This window comes from Scyliorhinus canicula, chromosome 8, assembly GCF_902713615.1.
Source record: "Scyliorhinus canicula chromosome 8, sScyCan1.1, whole genome shotgun sequence".
Lineage (NCBI taxonomy): Eukaryota > Metazoa > Chordata > Chondrichthyes > Carcharhiniformes > Scyliorhinidae > Scyliorhinus > Scyliorhinus canicula.
Genome location: NC_052153.1, coordinates 90,318,119 through 90,339,353, shown reverse-complemented (window position 1 = coordinate 90,339,353; position 21,235 = coordinate 90,318,119). Strand labels below are relative to the sequence as shown.

Sequence of the window (21,235 nt, the reverse complement as noted above, 5' to 3'; positions counted from 1 at the left end):
AAGATCCATTATTTGTACCGTTAAGTCTGAACAAAAAGTCTGAGCATTAGTGGTTGACTGTGATAAAATTCTCTCTATTTACAAACTTTTAGATGTTTATCTCGTGAAATTGTACAAAATTATGTAAATACCTAATCTACTTTTTAAACCTCAAATCATAAACTTTGGCATGTTTATTAATCTTTTCCAGATAAGAAATCCACCTCCTTCCCTCGCATCTCCAAATGTACAGGGCACTGGCAACTAAAAGATAAACTAAACTAAAACAACTAAAATGGGCAGCTTCATATACCAAACACCAAGTGCATGATCTGTGGGCTATTAATGCACTCATACAGAAGTGACCACTGCTTGACAAAACCTTTGATAAGGTGCAACAAGTACTCAGAAAACAGAAGACAAAGAGTCAACTTCTTACATCATTCTGGAGTAGGCTATAATAATGACACTCTCTTTTTCTTAAGAGCCATGTCCTTAATGAAGTATTATCAATTCATCAACGATCAATAGGAAGGATGTGCATTGACTTAAGATTTTGCTTCCACCGTTCATTATACTTACAGCTGCCTACGTCCTTTTGTGGCCTTTTAAGTGGCAATTTACAATCATCAGCAATCCATAGAACACAGCATCCTCTTCAAGAGATCTAGGACCTGTGTGAATAGGGCAAGCAACAATGTGTTGCTTCAACCAAACTGAAGAATTCTTTCTGAGGCGCGTAGAGTCTGAACCAGGAAGGAGGAGTTGGTAAATTTAATTTAATGCAAATCATGTACAGAAAGGAGGGGTTATTGGGTTATGGGGATAGGGTGGAAGTGAGGGCTTAATTGGACCGGACAGACTTGATGGGCCGAATGGCCTCCTTATGCACCGTGTGTGCTCTGAATCTGTGAAAAGCAAAATCGAGGGAAAGAAAGATGGGAATAAGGGAGAGAAAAAGATGTGGCACTTTTTATGTAAATCACTAATCTACTTTTTAAACCTCAAATCATAAACTTTGGCATGTTTATTAATCTTTTCCAGATAAGAAATCCGAGAAGAAAATCTCCCATAATTAAAATCTGAAAGAATGAGACTCCACTTAAATTCTGTGCAATAGAAATTGTTTGATAATTCAAGAGTCATCAGATTAAAACATATATTTACACACAAAAGTGTCCAATTCCAACTCTCTGGATGTGGTACCAGTGAAGTCTGTGGAGGAATAGAGTATGTCTGACAGCAACGTCCTGATTTCTGCACTTCACTGCAGGGGTGGATGATGGATGTTACATCTCATTTACTCCTTAATAACACTAAATGTTGATAGCCTGTTATTCCAAACACAAAGTCCAGGTCCAAAATTGCCCTCCTGCTAAAAAACCTTCTAAATGAAAAAAGGCAGTGAAAGGAGACTACAATAAATTGTCCCAACAACCAGTTCTCAGTCAGCTCATTTGGTGACCCATCTGAGCATTAATGAAAGAACGAATCCAACTTAATTCCACTTCCACAGAGAAATTTTGGCCGAAGGATACTCAAGTGTTCATTCAGTAAGACTAGCAGAGGCCCACAAAACATTTGTGGTCAAATTAGTATCTTTATTACAGCAATACTTCTTCAAATACAGGATTTATCAGTATTCTTTCACAAAGATTTTAACAGAATCAAAACTTCTTCCCCTGGAAATAATAAATAAAAGCCATTCATGCGTAAAAATAGGCCTGGAAATATAAATATAAATGTTGTCAAGAGGCTAACCATGTGACTTTTTTTAAAGTCATAAAATATGAAAGTCCAATTAGTCACTGTTTTCGCCCAAGTTGAAAAGGCAGATTACATTTGATGGGACTCAATATTATTTGAGGAATAAGTATTGTTTCTTTGAAACTTGTCTGCTGTCATTTATAATTTCAACATCCATCTTCAAAGAAAACAGCTTATCAGCTACTACCAACCTTGTTCCGTGACAAAGTTCATGTTCAGGGTTCAAGTTTTATAGCAACAATATAACTGCTCCTTCTTTGAATCGAAGTTAGCATAGTGATATGCTCATTTGTGCTAGACTTTGTCCCATTTAATCAGTTGCACCATTCCATCAATCCCTCCCACGCTTTCCCCATCCAAACCATTCCAATCCCATTCCGTCCATCCTTTCTGTGACAACTCATCCGTCAAAGAAACAATGGGCGCGATCAGTGGACTTGAAGCTAAGTCTGCTTTCTGGCATGTTTGGTTGGGTGATTCTCAGCGGCTGCAATAGCTGAGAGCTATTCAACAGCACTTTCCAGTGTTTTAGCCCCAGGGAATTTCAACTGCATTTTGCCAGTGTTTTTGGCCACTGGGAGTTTCACCCCACTGAGGCCACAGTTTAAAAAAAAACACATTTAGAGTACCCAATTCATTTCTTTCCAATTAAGGGGCAATGGACCGTGGCCAATCCGCCTACCCTGCCCATCTATGGATTGTGGGGGCGAAACCCACGCAAATATGTGGAGAATGTGAAAACTCCACATGGACAGTTACCCAGGGCCAGGATTGAACCTGGAACCTCGGTGCCGTGAGGCAGCAGTGCTAACCAGTGCGCCACCATGCTGCAACTGAGGCCACAATTGAGGGGATTTCCAGTTTGTCGAGCTGATCTTGCCAGCAGGAATAGCTGCTCATAGATCGGGGCACCATTTTGATAGGCAGTTCCGATCTCTCTGATCGCCTCCCCCAACCAACTTTGTAGCCATCCCTTTCCCTGGCAGTGCCAACCTGATCCAGGCACTGCCAGCGCCAATGTATCACCCTGCCCTAGCCCTGACCACCCGGGAGTCTCCTATGGCCTGCGAGACATACACACACCTCCACCACAAGGTGCTTTAAACCTGGTCCACATTTGTATGGATAGTTATAAACAGCGCCCCGGCAAGGTCTCGCAGCCATTTGGCTCATTTAAATATGCAGATTTGTATCTCAACCAGCAGATCCAGATCGCACCAGGTAGAGTAAGTTGGGTAACTCGCAATCGGCCCAGCGTCCGATTTCGGGTTCATGTGAGATCCACCCGTTGCATTCGGATCGGCGCCTGTTGCAACAGGGTCATTGAACTGAGTCCAATCGCTTCAGCTGGAGTAATTGCTGATGGGCTGCCATTAGCTTTTGCTACTTTTATTCTCCACCAACCATTGGCAGCTTTATGCGCATCACACGCCCCAGTCCTCCACATATCCCATGTATTTTCACATACACGAGGCACTCCCCATCAACAAATGTGTCCCTTAAAACTGACAAACCAAAACAGTCCAAACAAAAACAGAGAAAAGTGTTATAATTTTATGAATCTACATCTTGTATAAGAAAAGCCAGAGATTGCTCTACATTGGCTCTGACAATATTACAAGCCAATATTGGTTTTGCTTTATGCTTTCACAGGTAAATAAAAAACAACTGGTGTGCTTTCACAATTTTACTGTCTCAATTATAAGTTAAGAATCATTTGGCATTTCAGCAATTGTGTGCTCCAATATGATTTGCAGATTCAAATTTCCCGAAAGCCACCAGTATTTCTGTACCATTTTTGTGTGCTTCTATTTGTATCCAAATCTAATCACCCAAATCAAATGAATTAGGAAGGACATTATAAAAATTGATTGGGTGTTGTCTTCTGGTACAACTGCATAGTCAAGTCATCAACAACCCTAAAACCTGGCTCTTCTGTTTTTAGACTATAAGATATAGGAGAAGATTTAGGCTATTCAGCCTATCCAGTCTGCTCCGCCATTTGATCATGGCTGAAATCTTTCTCATCTACATTCTCCTGCCTTCTCCCCGTAATCCCTGATCCCCTTATTAATCAAGAATCTATCTATCTCTATCTATTTTGAACTCAATAATTTAATACTTCAATTTCTCTACTACCTTTTATAATAATTGTAGATTATTAGATTGCCATGATATTGATTCTATCCTCAAGTCAAAATTAAATTATGTCCATAAATCTAGCAATTACTATTTCCAAATATATTATTTGCAGCACAGCAACAGAGCATTTATTCCCCCAGTCTGATCTATGACCTAACTCGCCATCCATATGGGGCAAAAGCCCCATGTCGATTAATATCTTCAAACTGCAACCTTCTACATTGTCTACTGACATGTTTTCTTTTAACCTGTACTCCATTGAACAGTAACAGAACTTAATTTTAAATTGTATAAAAATGAAAACATTCTTCAAGGTTACAAATTCTGGATCAAGACCAACAAGTGACTTCAAAGGTGTCACTATAGAACAGCTCACTGCGACAGCCAGCACTGCTTTAGCTTTACACCATTCAGCTTCCAACAATTATTTAAAATGCAAAATTAAGGCCACGCCACTATCATGACTGCAATTGACACATTTCACATACTTGCGTAAACCCTCATTGTGAAGTGCACCTTCAGTTTGTGATGACAAAAAGTACCAGAGTCCAAAAACAGAGTTGTATTTTTTTTAAAACATTTTATTAAGGTATTGTAATTTTATAAGAACAGTAAAAACAGTAAACAGTGCAAATCCAAATGTATATTTTTTTAAATTTAGAGTGCCCAATTAATTTTTTCCAATTAAGGGGCAATTTTAGCGTGACCAATCCACCTACCCTGCACATCTTTGGGTTGTGGGGCGAAACCCACGCAAACACGGGGAGAATGTGCAAACTCCACACAGACAGTGACCCAGAGCCGGGATCGAACCTGGGACCTCGGCGCCGTGAGGCAACAGGGCTAACCCACTGCGCCACCGTGCTGCCCGTGTAAATCCAAATATAAACATATTGCACAAATCATCTCCATCCCTAACAAGTCCCTCCTATCTTGACAAATTAAGTTCTTTACCCGTCAGTCTGGTCTCAATAAAACTCGAGAGGGATCTGTAGATATGGTATTATTTATTTTTAAACAACTTGCAAGGCTCAACCGCTCTATAGAGATTCAGAACACATACAGTCTCCTGAAGCTCCTAGAACCAAGTGAGGCCGAAGACAAAGAGATCTCTGCACATATCATTCAAATGGCATCAAGTTTCACATAAAAGATTCCCATAGGTCATCCTATACACCTCCTGACCTGGCCATATATCCTGATTGGCTCACTTTGCATTCCTCAACCCTGGGCCTCTTGTTACCCAGCATTCATTTCACCATCCTCTGCACGAGGCTCCCCTCCCCCCTTTCTGGCCATGCTTCGCTCAATTTCTTTGTTCTTTGTCTGTGAACTCACTACCATCAGACCGGCTCTATCCTCTACATTATTCCAACTAATTATCCTATTTTATATCACATTTGTTTGTTCAATTCCTCAACCTTAAACAGAAAATAGCCTAATTTCCCCCTCCCCACCCCCTTTAAATTTTTTGCCTCTGCTGACAGTTAATTTTTCCCGAAGAAATCGGCAAACAGCTGCCGCCTCCGGACGAACCCTAGCATTGACCCTCTTAGGGTGAACTTGACTTTACTCAAGACTGAGAAACAGCCATGTCACTAACCCAGGTCTCCGATTTCAGGGGCTTCGAGTCCCTCCACACTAGCAATATCCGTCTCCGGGCTACCACGGAGGCAAAGGCCAAGATGTCAGCCTCTCTCGCCTCCTGGACTCCCGGATCTTCCGACACTCCATAAATCACCACCTCTAGACTCGGCACCACCCGTGTTTTTAGTACCGTGGGTATTCATCTGCAAAGCCCTGCCAGAATCCGCTAAGCTTCACGCATGCCTAAAATATATGGACATGATTTGCTGCTGCTCTCCCCCCCCCCCCCCCCCCCCCCCAAACCCACCCACCCCGTACACCTGTTCTGTCCTCTACACCAAAAAACTTGCTCATCCGGGCCACCTCACATGTGCCCGGTGAACTACCTTAAATTGTATTAGGCTGAGCCTGGCACATGATGAGGACATATTGACTCTATTCAAGGCATCCGCCGACAGACCTGCCACTATCTCTCCCCCTAGCTCATGTTCCCATTTGCCCTTTAGCTCCTCTATCTGAGTTACCTCCGACTCCATGAGATCTTTATAGATATCCGATACTTTTCCCTCTCCCACCCCTGTTCCAGAAACTACCCTGTCCTGTATTCCCCATGGCGGTAGGAGCGGAAAGGTCGAAAGCTGCCTTCGCAAAAAATCCCGTGCCTGCAGATACCTGAATCCGTTTCCTGCTGACAAGTCAAATTTATTTTCCAAATGCTTCAAACAGGGGAAGCTCCCATTCATGAATAAATCCGCCAACCCTCTCGATCCCTGCTCTCTGCCACCTCCGAAAACCCCCATCCAGCCATACCGGTGCAAACCGATGATTGTTACAAATTGGAGCCCAGGCCGATGCTCCCTCCACTCTCATATGCTTCCTCCACTGCCCCCAGACTGTCAGGGCTGCCACTACCAACGGGCTTGTGGAGTAGCGGGCCGGCGGCATCGGCAGTGGTGCCGTTATTAATGCTCCCAGACTTGTGTCCTTACACAATGCCGCCTCCACTCGCTCCCACACTGACCACCACCACCAGCCCCCAACTTCCTAATCATGGCTACATTTGCCGCCCAGTAATAGTTGCTAAAGTTGCCAGCCCACCCTCTCCTCAACTACGCTCCAGCAACACTTTCTTCACTCGCGGGGCTTTACCCGCCCACACAAGACCCAAAATCACCTTGTTTACCCATTTAAAAAAGGCGCATGGGATAAAGATGGGGACGGTGCTGGAAAACAAACAAAAATCTGGGAGTACCGTCATTTTCATGGTCTGTACCCTCCCCGCGAGTGACAGCGGGAGCATGTCCCATCTCCTAAAGTCCTCCTTCATTTGCTCTACTAGCCGGGTCAGATTTAGCTTATGTAATGTCTCCCATTCCCGTCCAACCTGGATTCCCAGATAGTGAAAGCTACTTCCTACCATTCTAAACGGCCGCTCTCCCTGTCTCCTCGCCTGCCCCCTCGTCTGGATCGCGAAGATCTCACTTTTCCCCATATTCAATTTATACCCCGAAAACCGGCCAAATTCCCGTAAGATCCGCATAATCTCCCCCTTACGGGTCAGAAAAATACTCCTGCTTCTTATTTTGGTAAAAACTTATTTGGCGAAAATCCTGGTCTAGCTGCAACGAGATGAAGCTTCCTTCCCACAGCAATTTGAAAAATGTTTTTTTAAATTTTGATAGCATGATTTCTTGAAATAAATAGCATTCCAGAACAATTTTTGGCAAAAATGCCAAATGTGGTCACTACACTGCTCAATTTGCCAGAGCATTTAAAATTGTTCTATCACCATTACTGCTGAGATGATGACTTTGAATTTTTAAATAAGGAAGATTCAAATGCTGGGTGAACATTAGAAAATTTAACTTTACAACCTCAGAGGGAATGAAACAATCTGCAACTGATTCCCTCCCAGGGTTGGGTGATGTTTTAATGTTGCACCCAGTTCAGTATCGATTAAATAGCATTGGTAATAGCACAGGATTGTAGCAGTAGCACACCTTAAAGAGCTATAAATCCGAGTGACTCAACATTCAGAGCTGAAAGCACAAGATGTGAGAATGGATTTTGACACTGACAAACAAAACCACATGTGCCTAGGTTGGGCTCTTTTAGAGTCAAACCAACCGTGGAGGCCCTACAAGCATCTGTGTTATTACGTCCAGTCTGAATGATCTAGAAGCAGTCAATATTCAGAAGGTGCAAGAAAGTGATATCTGCTCAGCCAATAAAAGATCACTATAATGACCCTTGTCTCATTTAACTGAGTTTTTAAAATTAATTTAACTAATATCCAAATAACAATAGAGAAGAATACAGCACTGCAAAGTCTTGCAAGATAATAAGCACAGCATGGTGCTTTTTTGAACATTGGATGTAACAAAAATGGTTTGACATTTCAGCTATTTATGTGCCAAAAAGTGTCCCCGCCCTTTTATTGATGTACACCATATGCTGTGGGATGATGTCTATCTCAAAGGGAAAATGTGCAAGTTCAACAGTTTTCAAACCTGTATCATGACAAACAGATGCAACAGCACGTTTCCTTATGTGATTGTGGTACTGTTTCCATCCAAAGAGAGCTCCTCAGATTGAACAATGTCATACTAAATATTTGTCTATGTGCGCGCGCGCAGTTGGGGGAGGGGGGGTGGGCCTAGGTAGGGTGCTCTTTCAGAGGGTCGGTGCAGACTCGATGGGCCAAATGGTCTCCTTCTGCACTGAAGGGATCCTATGGTTCTATGTAAATGAAGTCATAAAAAATAGTGAATGCAATTCCTCACTCAAATTTCCACTAGATCCAAAGCCAAATGTGACAAATCTACTATGGTTAATTTTCTTTTTATCCCTATTTCCCTTCAAATCTTTCTCATGACTCCTAGCTCACAATATATGTGCCTTTGTTCAAAGTCAGTAACATAGGCCATTATTCGTATTTGGTGAGGCCAAGTCATGAGACAATGTTTAGGATGAGTTGGGTCCTTGAAGCTTTTTGAAGTATTGTCCAAAGACAAATTCCCCATCCCGCAAAACAGGATTGATCCAGGAACTTCGTATTTTAGTCCTGCTGGAAAGCCTGATATTTTTAGTGGTAATATTATGTAACAATACCTTGGCAGAGGTCCTGGTCTTTCAGTCAAGAGCATCCATGTTGGAGTAGTTTGCCTCTTTGAATAATATTCTCTGTTTCAGCTTGAATGCTGTTTTATTTGCACTGAAGCCTGGGCTGATTAATCACCTATATGGGGAAATCATCAGCTTATGAATAACAGCCAAAAGAAAGAATGAACAAACTTGCATTTATATCGTGCCTTTCACATCGCCAGAAGATCCCAAAGATTTTCACAAATAGATTGTTTCTGAACCATTGTTGTGTAAGCATTTTGCATACAGCAAAACACTGGAGATATATGGTTAGTTCATCTGTATTCATTTATGTTGATTGAGGCATACACTCTGGCCAGGAACAAATCATTGGCTCTTCATTGAATAGTGCCACGGAATCTTCAACATCCACATCAAACAGCTAGACCTCACTTTAACATTCAAAAGAAAGCATCTTGGTTGATGAAGCATTCCCTCAGAACTACACTGAAATGTCAACTTACAAGTACATTCTGAAATCTCCACAGTGAATCGTGAAACATCCAACTTGAGAGATGAAAATGCTACCCCTGAGCCACATGACCCTAAATTCAAAGTGATCTGCAGAAAATTCTTGACATGGAATAAAAGTGCACACAAAAATATTTCTCCATTCTACACTACCAAGTATTGTCCTTTTAATATACTAAAGTTAAGATAACAATGGTTTATAGCAAGCATTCTTGCTAATTCGTAGAACAATCAGCAGTTAGAAAGGATTGCGCAAGCAGAAATCTGGTGTTCTTGATTAATAAGGGGATTTCTTGATTAATAAGGGGATCAGGGGTTATGGGGAGAAGGCAAGAGAATGAGGATGAGAAACATATCAGCCACGATTGAATGGCGGAGCAGACTCAATGGGCCAAATGGCCGAATTCTGTTCCCATATCTTATGATCTTATGTGCCTTTATAAATATATACATCCTTTCCTACACTTCAATTCTAAAGTGCTGAATCATCATTAATCTAGTGGTGATCTTCACCTAACATTCATATCACAGATTTTTAGAATGAATGGTCTGTTTAATAGAGTCACAAACACAGGAACAGATACACAAAGATCAATGGAAAACCACAGAATAGAGCTGCAACTTTGCTTTTATCCCTTACCCCCGATCCATACAAAATCAGTTTGTTGGCACAGCATAAACTGTTTGCCACAGACACAATACTCAACTCAGCACCCTGCTCAAACAAGAGGATGACTCGTTTGACCAAGACATTGGTAAACACCATCATAGAGTGGCAGAAGTTCACTCAATTCCTTCCCCCAGAGCAAATTCATCATTTTATCTGCATCAGAGGATAGACATTGAACAAGAGGCAAGAGTGGCAAATCTATGTTCCACTATAAGAATGATCAGCAATTTGCCCCAACATTTCTGTTGCCGCTATTCTCAAAACTAACAAATGATCTCATCTTGCAAGTAATATTTTTTTCTAAAAAGTGAGATCATGGGTTCATAATTTCAGAACATCCTGTAATTACCAAAAATTTACTTTGTAACTATTGTGTCCTTTTTCATAACACATTTATGGTTAATTTGCTTCAGTTCCTAAAATATACCTGCAAAATCCATAAATAGTAAGATTTTAAATCATGCTGGAAGTTGTTCAAAAAAAGCTACATTCCGAAGTACTGCAAGAAGGCTTAATTCAAAAATTCACCAAATCTTCATTTTCAACGTCTCTGGCTCTCACTGTGAACTTTCAGCTGCAGCACAACCAAAATAGTCAGAAATGAAACAAGTACACTATGTTCCAAATACTTTCATATGAAAAAAATCTATTTCAAACAGATAAACATAGTAGAGGTTTGGGAACAGCGATGGGAAGGATGACAGGCAGCGAGCAATGGAGTGGGAGAGGCAGTACTATCTGCCTTGGTTTTGTGTGCTGAGATTGCACCGAGAGCATTAGAGCACAAAATATGCCAGCACGCGCTAGGCTCATCTCAGAGCGTGGTTTAATCTCCTACACCTACAGTGACTTGTTGGCTGGCAAATAGCTCAGACAGGAGACTTGCCACCACCTGGGACCGCCAAGCAGATGCACAAAAAACCTGTGGGAGTGGACATTAATGTGTGTTCACAAACCAATCACCCATTTTTAACATTGTACCTATGGGAAAATCAGTTCTGACTTACGAAGTTCCGACTTACGTCGCCGTTTTCAGGAACAAAATCATGTCCCAAGTCTGATCTGCTTTATGCTCCAAAATGTTTGTTGTCCACCTCCATCGTTTTAAGAGACAACTATGGTAGGATTTAACTGTAACCCCATAAATAGAAGATGGAATACACAACCTAACATTCCTTTAACCAACAAAACCGGCACAGTTCTGAGCAGGCAGTAAAATATATCTTTTCTTCCAATCAATTACAAAGTAGTTTGTGAAAAAAGTAAGTTCACCTACTTGTCATCCTTAAACTGCTGGAACCCAAGATTTGTACTTGATCTTTAAAATGTGAAACCTCGATGGAAAGGAATGATCCAGAAATTTGTACGCCAGTTAATGTCCCTCAGTTATAATAAAAGTTTCCAGAGTCAGTAAGACAAAATTGAAGTAATCAACACTTAAGCAAGGGCTATTCGGGATACTCAGCATGAATTTGTAAAGGTAGAGTTATGTGTATTATTTACACAGCCAACAACAGAGAATATAAATGAAGTGCTGGCTGTAAAATGTATGGATTGCAAAAGTCATGAGGCACAAAGAGAAATGTGTTATGAAAATGAAGACATGAGGTATTTAAAGAAATGAATAAAGAGGTGACAATGGGACGAAAAACAAAGTGTACAGGTAGTCAACATTTTTCAGATTGCCAAGTCATGGGTAGCCTCTGACCTCTTCATCATGACTAGAACCTCTCATGGTCCATTTCTACAACAATGATGGCAAAGACACAAAATAAATTCCATCAACTCCTAAATCTAGGGCAAAACATACTACAAGCAACAAACACAAACGGTGCTGGAAAAATGCAAGGAACAATACTGACGGTTACAAAAGGACAGAACAGGCAGGTAGGGAGAACATATCGTTCAGTGAAAAGCACAATTTTGGAAAAAAAAAGAGATATGAAGTGTGCACTCCACATAATATTTGCAGTATATTACAAAATGAAAATTTTGTTATATTACCCCCTCTGTTGGGGAGTTGTAAATAAAGTTAATTCTTAGCATGTGGATTCACAGCAGGCCACCACTAAGTTTTTGCCAGTTCACGACACTACAGAAAAATGGGGACAAGAATAGGAAGGAATGCTTTTCACACTTCATGTGGGAAACTAAGGGCACTTCTGCAGTTGCTTTTGAATAGATTTGAGCAATTTGAAAGATTGCTCTGTGTGCACATTGTGTTCAGGTATACATTGAGTCAGCACGCTATGTAATTGAAACATGGCACTGAAAACATACTTGGGGACAATGGGGCTGGACATGATTACGACCAAACATACACTTTTGGCTGGAAGTGCGTGAAACAGGAGATGAGGATAAACTCCTCATTATTATAGAGCCAGATGTTTTTGATGTAATTTCTAACCAATGGTGCCCAGAAGACAGTTAGATGGATTATTCTGAAATTAATGAGAATCAGGACACATAAGGGCACGACTGAGAATGAAATTGCACGGAGAGTTGCATTCGGTGACAGGAAGCAATTGCCAAGTGAGACTGTTGCAAATTACATTTTCAAATTTAAAAAAAACTCTCTCATCACTGTAGGTCTGAAGCAAACTTAGAAATCAACCTGAGAAATATGTTCATCGGAGGTCTAAAGAAGAATAAATTCCAGGCCAAGCATTAACAAAGGCAAGAAGCCAACATCTGTCATGCCAAGGAGGCGTGAAGAAAAAAAAATGTTTTTTTAAAAATTGGTTCTCTTCCATATTTTCTTGATTAAATTAAGTACAGGAAGGTTTTGAGCAGTTCTAATGGACAAAAGCTAACTCATCATCCTCCTTTGCATTGCATGAACCATCCAATCAAGTCAGTATAAAGAATTAGTCGATGAGACGTTTGCCCCAGCCAGCTCTGGACAGAGTAAGAGTGATTGCGACTCCTCGTCGCCAATGTTCCACAGTTATCTGCTCAAAGTACAATTGGTTTTAACAAGGATTCTTTAATACAGCTTTTGATTCGGTCTTCAATTACTGTTTAACCTCAAGAGAATACAAAACTCCAGGCTCGCAGTTGGTCATTGACCACCACCTCTCTCAAAATCTAGCCTCCAGAAAGAATCCTGTATTTCACCTACCAAGTGAACTAATTCCCAGAATACAAAAATACTCTGCTGCATCTTCGACTACCATCAACCAAGCAGCAGCAGGACCAGAGCTCTATCCAGGTTTAAGTTGCCTGGCCCCCATCTATATTGTTAATCCTGGGTCCTTTGAACTTCTGTACCAATTCCGACAAGAATAGTTGATCTTTGCGTGCCTTTGCCATCATGGAAGTAATCTCTACTGGAAAGTGAATTACCCAGCATCAGTCTCAAGTCTTCTGATTGCCAAAGAATACACCATTGGACTTGGATTCTGGGATCACTTAAAATAACAAATTTTTATTTTGTTTGTGGGTATTTCCACTTCTTTCCCTATTTCCCTTTTTTTCTTGTAGGAGTCAAAAAGAGGGCTATATTGAGACCATCCTCATGTATGTGTGCGCTTGCATGCAAATAAACTTTTTAGATCACCCTATCTCAAGATTGTTGAGAGGTTATTAATAGAGAATTGGATAATATGAAAACTGAGGGAAATACACCACCACGTATAAAGAGGAAATCAAAAATCAAAAACATCTTTCTGTTTAGAATGAGTGGTCAGAGGAGAAAATCAGGGCTGTTTATAATGAAACTCCCTCCTGTCCGGAACATGTGGCTGGAGGCCTGTGATAAGGCCACAACCATGAAAATACGACTTGAAAATTACAAGGTATTTTTCTAAGCCATCAGGAGACATCCACTGGGTGAGATCTTTCAGGAATCACTGGAGGCAAGGAGGGTTCCAGAGGACTGGAAAATAGTTAATGTAACACAACTGTTTAAGAAGGGAGGGAGGCAGAAGAGAGGGTATTATAGGTCAGTTAGCCTGACTTCAGGTGATTAGTAAGATTTGAGTCCATTATTAAAGATGAGATTGCAGGGCACTTTGAAGTGCATGAAAAATAGGACTGAGACAGCACGGCTTCGTCAAGGGGAGGTCATGTCTGATAAATCTGTTAGAGCATTATTTTTCAAACTTTTTTTCCGGGGGCCCATTTTTACCAACCGGCCGACCTTGGCGGCCCACGCCGGCCGACCTTGGCGGCCTTCCGGGGCAGCAACATTAAATTAAACACACTTAAAACTATCCCTTATTTCTAATGTTTACCAATAGAAATTCCCTAAAACTACCTGATTTTCCAACAAGAGCATCATTGTACCTGTGCAGGCACATATGCATGATCAATTTGCTTTTGTCAGAGCAGTGCTGGTCTTGAGATCCTGTATGCAAGTACTAAATAAAACTCATCACCCTGGAAGGTAGCTTGCATCACATTAATTTGTGCTGGATTTGTATGATTTAAGTGTGTATGAGTGGGTTCTTCCTGGATGAATAGGTAAGAGGGGTGCTCGGGGGAGCTGGCGCATCATGTGCATGCTTTGGTCCTCCAAAAACTGCTCAAGTTCTGGGCATCGGTGTTTGCGACTTTGTCGAAGATCGTGGGGGTGCAATTGGAGCAGTGCCTTATGGTGACAATTATGGGGGTATCAGAATTGCCAGAGCATCTGGAGGGGAAGGGGGCCGACGGCTCACTGATTGCCCAGGTGGATACTACTTAGATGGAGGTCAGCGGTGCCAACCCAGGCTTTGTATGGTTGGAAGATGTGGCAGAGTTTCTGCAAATGGAGATTAGGTATGCTCTGAGACTATCAGAGGGATTCCACTTGTGGTGGAGGTGTTTTCTCTCTTTTTTTTAAAAAGATCTATTTGTCGCCAGCTGCTAACGGTAGGGGGGGGGGGGGGGGGGGGGGGGGGGTAAAATTGGTTTATTTGTAAAAACATTAAACAACAAACTGCTTGAAATATGGTTGAATGTTTTTTCATGACTGTGGAAACTTTTGTACTGTTTGGAAAAAAAAATAAAAAAATTTTGGATTTGAATGCAGATCAGCGAGGTGAAGGAACACTGCTAAAACATTACAACAACTGACTACTCTCCAACATCAATATTTCCCAGTATTCAATAGATTTCTTTCCTATCGCGATGACCATTACAATTTTACAAGAAATAAAATAGGGTCAATTCCACAAAATTGTTCTCGATTTATCAGCTTCCATTAGATTATCCATGATCTCAAGTCCTCTCAGTGCAATGATGAAATTGCTATATTCTTGGCCTCACTTGCTCATCTCATGCCAAAAGGAACTCCCACACTGAAGTCGAAGAACTTCATTCTTTTGCACCAAACCTTTATTTACCTCACAATATCAACAGTCAAGAGGTGATAGGTATCTTAGAAGCAAAAATATTGCCAATTCCTCAATTTAGGTGAGGGGACTGAACAAGTTATATCCAGGTTTTCTAGGTGGGAAAGCAAGCTGTGCGGAGAATGCAGAAAAGCTCTAAAATGGATATAGACTGGCTAAATGAGTGGGCAAAGAAGTGGTAGATGGAATACAATGTGGAGAAGTGTGAAATTAGTCCCCTTGGTGGAAAGACTGAATAAAATTAAATCTTTTAAAGGTGAAAGCAATGTTTGATTCAGAGATTTGTGTCCTTGTGTACAAAACACACACAGGTAACATGCAGGTACAATAAGCAAATAGGGAAGGTCAATTGTATGTTCACCTTTTTTTGCGAGGGGGTTGAAATGTAAGAGTAAATAAATCTTCTTACAATTAAAAAGGGCTTCGCGAAGACTATACCTGGGGAAGCAGCTACTTAAAATTACAAGTAGAAGGGAAATAAAGTAAAGTTAAGGCAAAGTACGATAAAGTTAAGGTAAACAAAGTAAATGTAAGGCATGGCAGGACAGCTCAGCCATGTGAAATGCGGGAAGTCACGGACACCTTAGACGAGCACATGTGCAGGACAGCAGGACCTGTCACCAGTTGAGCTCCGGAAAGCACATTTCAAGAAGTGGTCACACCACAGGTTAAGAATGAAGACAAGGAAGGAATGGTTGGTCACCAGACAGTCCGAGAGGAACAGGCAGGTAGTTCAGGAGCCTACCTCTCTCACTAACCAGTTTTACATTTTGGATGCTGCTAAAGGCAATGGTCCCACAAAGGAGTGCAGCCAGAGCCAGGTCCGCAGCACCTCGGGTGGCTCAGCTTTATAGGGGGAGGAAGAAGAGTGGAAGAGCAATAGTGGTAGGCTTTCATTGGTTAGAGGAAGACAGGCATTTCTTTGACCGTTAACGTGACTCCAAGATGGTATATTGCCTCCCTGGTGTCAGGGTCACAGCTGTCATTGAATAGATATTTTTATGGTCCCTAGTAGCCCGGCGGAGGATTCTTCTTCAGTGGAAGGATGCGAGGCCCCCAAGCATGGAGGCCTGGATCAATGATATGGCGGGTTTTATCAAATTGGAGAGGGTGAAATTTGCCCTGAGGGGATCAGTACAGGGGTTTTTCAGGCGGTGGCAATCTTTCCTAGATTTCCGGGGTGGGGAGGAGGGGTCGTTTCTGTGGGTTGGGTTGAAGGGTTATGTGTGTTCTTTGTTTATGACGGGCGTTAATCTATTTCTTCTTTTTTGTATTAACCGGGGGGAGGGGGTTTGCTCTCTTTTGTTTTCTCAGTTGTTAATATTTTCTGTTATTGATATTTTGTAAAAATCTGAATAAAAATTATTTTAAAAAAAGAATAGACATTTTTATGGAGGAAGGTTAACAACCAGTAGTGCACATATGTACCAACAATGCAAGTACAAAGAGGAATTAGGTCTGAAAGCAGATTTGGGAGAGCTAGGAAAGAAATTGAAAAGCAATAGGATTATAAACCAAAACTTTAAAGGCATCAATCTCAGGATAACTCCGAGCACCAAGTACTACTGAGTACAGAAAAATGAAGATATATCAAATTAACACCTAGATGGAGAAATGGTGCGGGAGGGAGCGTTTTATTTTTCTGAGGCACTGAGACAGGTGGGACCTGTACAAGGAGGACAGGTTAGCAGGGCTGGAATCAATATCCTCACAGGAAGGATTTGCTAATGCTGTTGAGAAGGTTTAAATTGGTGAGAAATAAAGCTGGTAAGTGTAGGGAGCAATAAGCAAACCTATATGGTAATGGAAATAGATGTGGTATCAAATAGGGCAAAAAAAATGTTTAAAAGGCATAATTAAAGGTACTCTATCAAAAAGCACAGTTTTTGCCACAAGGTAGCTGAATTTATGACATATATAGAAGTAAACGGGTATGGATTGCCGTGACAGAGATGTGGCTGCATAGTGACCTGGCCAAGGCTGGGAACTGAATATTAACATGCGTATAAATGAAAAGAAGGTGGGATAGCCCTGTTAATAAGGGATGAGATCAGTACACAAGGGAGAGAGGATCTTAAGATCAAGACGTAGAATCAGCTTGGGTGGAGCTAAGAACATCAAGGCACAGCAAACACTGGTGGTGTATAAATAACTCCCAACAGAAATGTAGCGCATGGTATAAATTAAGAAATTGAAGGTGCATATAACAAGAGTGATACAGTCATCATGACGAACATCAACCTACATATAAAAACGGATAAACCTCATCAGCACTAATGCTGAGGGCACAAATTCTGGGAATAAAAGATGGTTTTCTGGAACAGTATGCTGAGGAACAAAGTAGGGAGCAGGCCATTTCAGATTTAGTATTGTGCACTGAGAAGGAGCTAATTAATACTATCGTTGTAAAGGACCCTTTGAGAAACAATAACCATAATATGATTGAGTTGTAGTGATATGCATCACTGCAGAAACACAAGAGGTTAAGGTAAATACACTACAACTAAGTAACCACTAGAGGGAGCACCAGAGATGTATAAATACATAGACAAACAGGAAGTCAGCCTCTCTCTCTCTTCACAGGAACGGCAGCTGGTGAGCAGGACACTGACAGGCAGCTCAGATGTAACATAGTCTAAACGCTGGAGAGAGAACGAACTCACAGAAATAAAGCATCCACTTCAACTGTAAGACTACGAGCTTTATTCAGACACAAGGAATAATACATGGTACCAGGACCAGGTGACTTCAGAATACTTATTAGAAAAGTTACACAAGATGCAGAAAAAGCACGATCGAAAACAGAAGAAAACTCGGACGCGAGGACACTTCGCTGAGTCGATGCAACTCTTTGGAACTCCACCGCAGCTGAAAACAACCGGTAATTTAAGTCATAGATGGAAAATCTTTAAACAAACGTTCGAACTGTATATTGTAGCTAATGAGTTGAGCGAGGCCTCAGAAGAAATGAAAATAGCTCTTCTCCTAGCAGGACAAAAAGCTAGAGAAATCGATAACTGCTTTCATTACTTGAAAGGTGAAGACAGCACCAAATTAGAAGTCACACTTAAAAAAATTGAAGATTACTGTAACATCAGTAACAATGCTGCTTTAAGACATTCAATGCTCAAGAGACCAAATTGCACAGGAAATGAGCGTTGCAAAACTCAAATAATCATCAGAACAGAAAGGGTTAATGCTGGAAATCGCGATTGACAAGTGCAGATCGCAAGAAAAAAAAAGTTTTTAACAAGAAAAAATGGCGACAAAGTTCTTTTCCACGGGTCTGAAGCAGTTAAAATGGCATCTGAGCACATTTTAAATAGCCCGGGGAACGAAAGACGCAAATTTAGGTCTGCGCGTGCGCAGGAAACCGCAATCACGCAGGAGCAGTTGAAAACAGTTGGTTTGGGCGCAGATCGTTCTGCGCATGCGCAGTTGAACAAAAAGAGCGCACAGCTCGAAGAGGGATCTGCGCATGCGCCAGTCGCGCATGCACAGTTTGCGAAAAAGCGCACAGTAAAGGAAAAGCGATTGCGCATGCACAATCCATTCCTACACTTTACGTCATGACGTCAGAGGCCCCGGACCACGCCCATTTAAAGGGGAAATGTCCGAAAATCAAAAAAAGGTTTTAAAACATCTTTTTTACCTCGCAAGACAGAACAATGCCTGAACTTCTACCAGCAGTTGAAAATAACCTCAGCAGCACCCTGGAACAAGCAGTTTGCACCACCCGAAGTGAAGAGCACAATGACAAATCCAAAAAAGATGTTTTGTTTATCGAAGAATACTCAGACATGGCCGAGTTATTCAGATATGATGATCATAAAAGCACCAGGGCCACGGTTGAAAAGCTCAACACGACTCTACTCATGGTAGATGAATCCAATACCATGATGCAATGGCAGATCGTCTATACATTGGATGACAGCAGCTGGTCAAATACCCAAGAAGAAAACGATGCCACACAGCGAATACTGAACGACTCCGTTGGGAGCGCACAGGTCGACTCCACAGCGAGACCACTGCACGACTTCACACAGCGAGCGATGAAAGAAGCCACAGAGAGAGCGATACAAGGCTCCACAGAGAGCTCATTGACAGACTCCACAATGGAAGCAACTCAAGACTCCATTGCGAAGTCCATGCATGAACAAGACCATGAAGGTCTATCAACCTTATCTGAGCGACCAGCAGCAGACTATGAAAGTCTGCCAAGCTCACGTGAACAACAAAAAGACTATGAAAGTCTACCCAGCTCATTTGAGCCACCAGAAGAAGACTATGAAAGTCTACCCAGCTCATTTAACCAAAAATACAATGTCTACCCACTGTAAGTGAGGCAAATGACGAAGAAATCTAGATTCCCATACAAGATGTGCAAGACCACAGCGAGATTGGCAGATCTCAGCTCGTATGTACAGAAGCACTCAACAATCAAAGTGAAACTACTGAGTCCAGTGAGATCACATCAATTAAAACCTCATCTACTCTAACCTATCCACAAGAAAATGAAATCTTGAAGAAACTGACTCCAAGAGGAGCACCAAGAAATCAATGATGATTCAAGTGAACCAGAAATGACTCCAAAAGAAGAGCACCAAGGAATAAAGAGGAATCACGTCAACCACAAATGACTGATGTCACCAAGATCAATGCAACATCAGATCATTCACACAATCCTGAAGAAGAAACGCTCAATGAAACATCAGATACCACAAAGGACACTGACACAAATAACTTTGAGAATGACTCCATTTATCCACACAGAACAGTCATTGAGTGCAACAAGAACAACAAAAACCACAAGCACAACAACAAAGTCTACAAGAACAACAAAAACGAGAAACATAAAAAAGACAACAATAACAAGAACAACGACAACAACAGCGAAAACAAGCACGACAACAAAAACAAACAGAAACAACAAAAACAACAATGAAACAACTTGTACGACATGGTACAACTCTGCACATGAAGGACAATGTAACAGCACAGCTCGAAACAATGACAAGAGTACAAACATACCATGGCTTGACAACGAATCTCACAAATTCACATTTGCTCCACTACAAACAAGCAAACCAGCTTTCAAGATGACATACAGAATCAATACCGCAAGCACAGGAAAAAGTCCAGGTCAGACAACAAAGATGACATCCAGAGTCAATACCACAAGCATAGAAAAAAAAAAGTCTAAATCAGACAACAAAATGATTCGAACATTCAAAACCTCCTAATGACTTCTTCGTTACTTAAACACAAAGAACACTGACGCCGCTCACAAAGAAATGACAACATTAACATCACCATTTCAACAACAGAAGAAGAAAGCAACTCAACCGAACAAATTGAAAGTTTTTTTTAATTAAGATTGCACTCAAATATTAATTGGCTTTGTACAATCATCAACATCATCACAACTTGTACATATCATCATTTATCTAGCTGTGTTGCACAATTTTCTTTAACATAGTATAGAAAATATGTAATAAGGAAAAGGGGGGGGGATGTAGTGATATGCATCACTGTATACACACAAGGGGTTAAGGTAAATACACTACAAGTTATAACTAGAGGGAGTACCAGAGATGTATAAATACATAGCTAAACAGGAGGTCAGCCACTCTCTCTTCACAGGAACGGCAGCTGGTGAGCAGGAATCAGACCAGCAGCTCAGATGTAACATAGTCTACACGCTGGAGAGAGAACTAACTCATAGAAATAAAGCATCTACTTCAACTGTAAGACTACGAGCTTTATACAGATACAAGGAATAATACATAAGTTTGATAGTGATGCAGTTCAATCTGAAACTAAGGTCATAAATCTAAACAAATGGAGACTACCAAGGTATAAAAGGCAAGTTACCTCTGGTAAATTGGGAAATTACATTCATTGGTATGATGGAAGACAGGCAATGGCGAGCATTGAAACAACTAATACATGAATTTCAGCAAACATACATTCCTTTGAAGCACAAAGAACCAACAGGAAAAGTCAGTCACCTGTGCCTAACAAGAGAAGTTAAAAATTGTATTAGATCAAAGGAAGAGGCTTGTAAAGTTGTCTAAAAATTAGTAAGCCTCAGGATTGGAAGCGTTTTAAGAATTCAGCAAAGGAGGACTAAGAAAAT

General features: G+C 41.2%; 1 protein-coding gene across 4 annotated transcripts in view; it reads right to left on the bottom strand.

Moving 5' to 3' along the window:
* Positions 1 to 21,235, bottom strand: part of LOC119970383 (guanine nucleotide-binding protein G(q) subunit alpha) — a 318,243-nt gene that overhangs the window by 268,564 nt on the left and 28,444 nt on the right. Inside the window, exon 1 of one of the 4 annotated variants that reach the window (XM_038804917.1) lies at positions 8,587 to 8,692. The exons of the other annotated variants lie outside the window; for them this stretch is intronic. The gene's annotated coding sequence lies outside the window, so the exon portion shown is untranslated. Of the gene's footprint in view, positions 1 to 8,586; positions 8,693 to 21,235 lie in introns of those variants that run through there. 4 annotated transcript variants of the gene reach the window in all.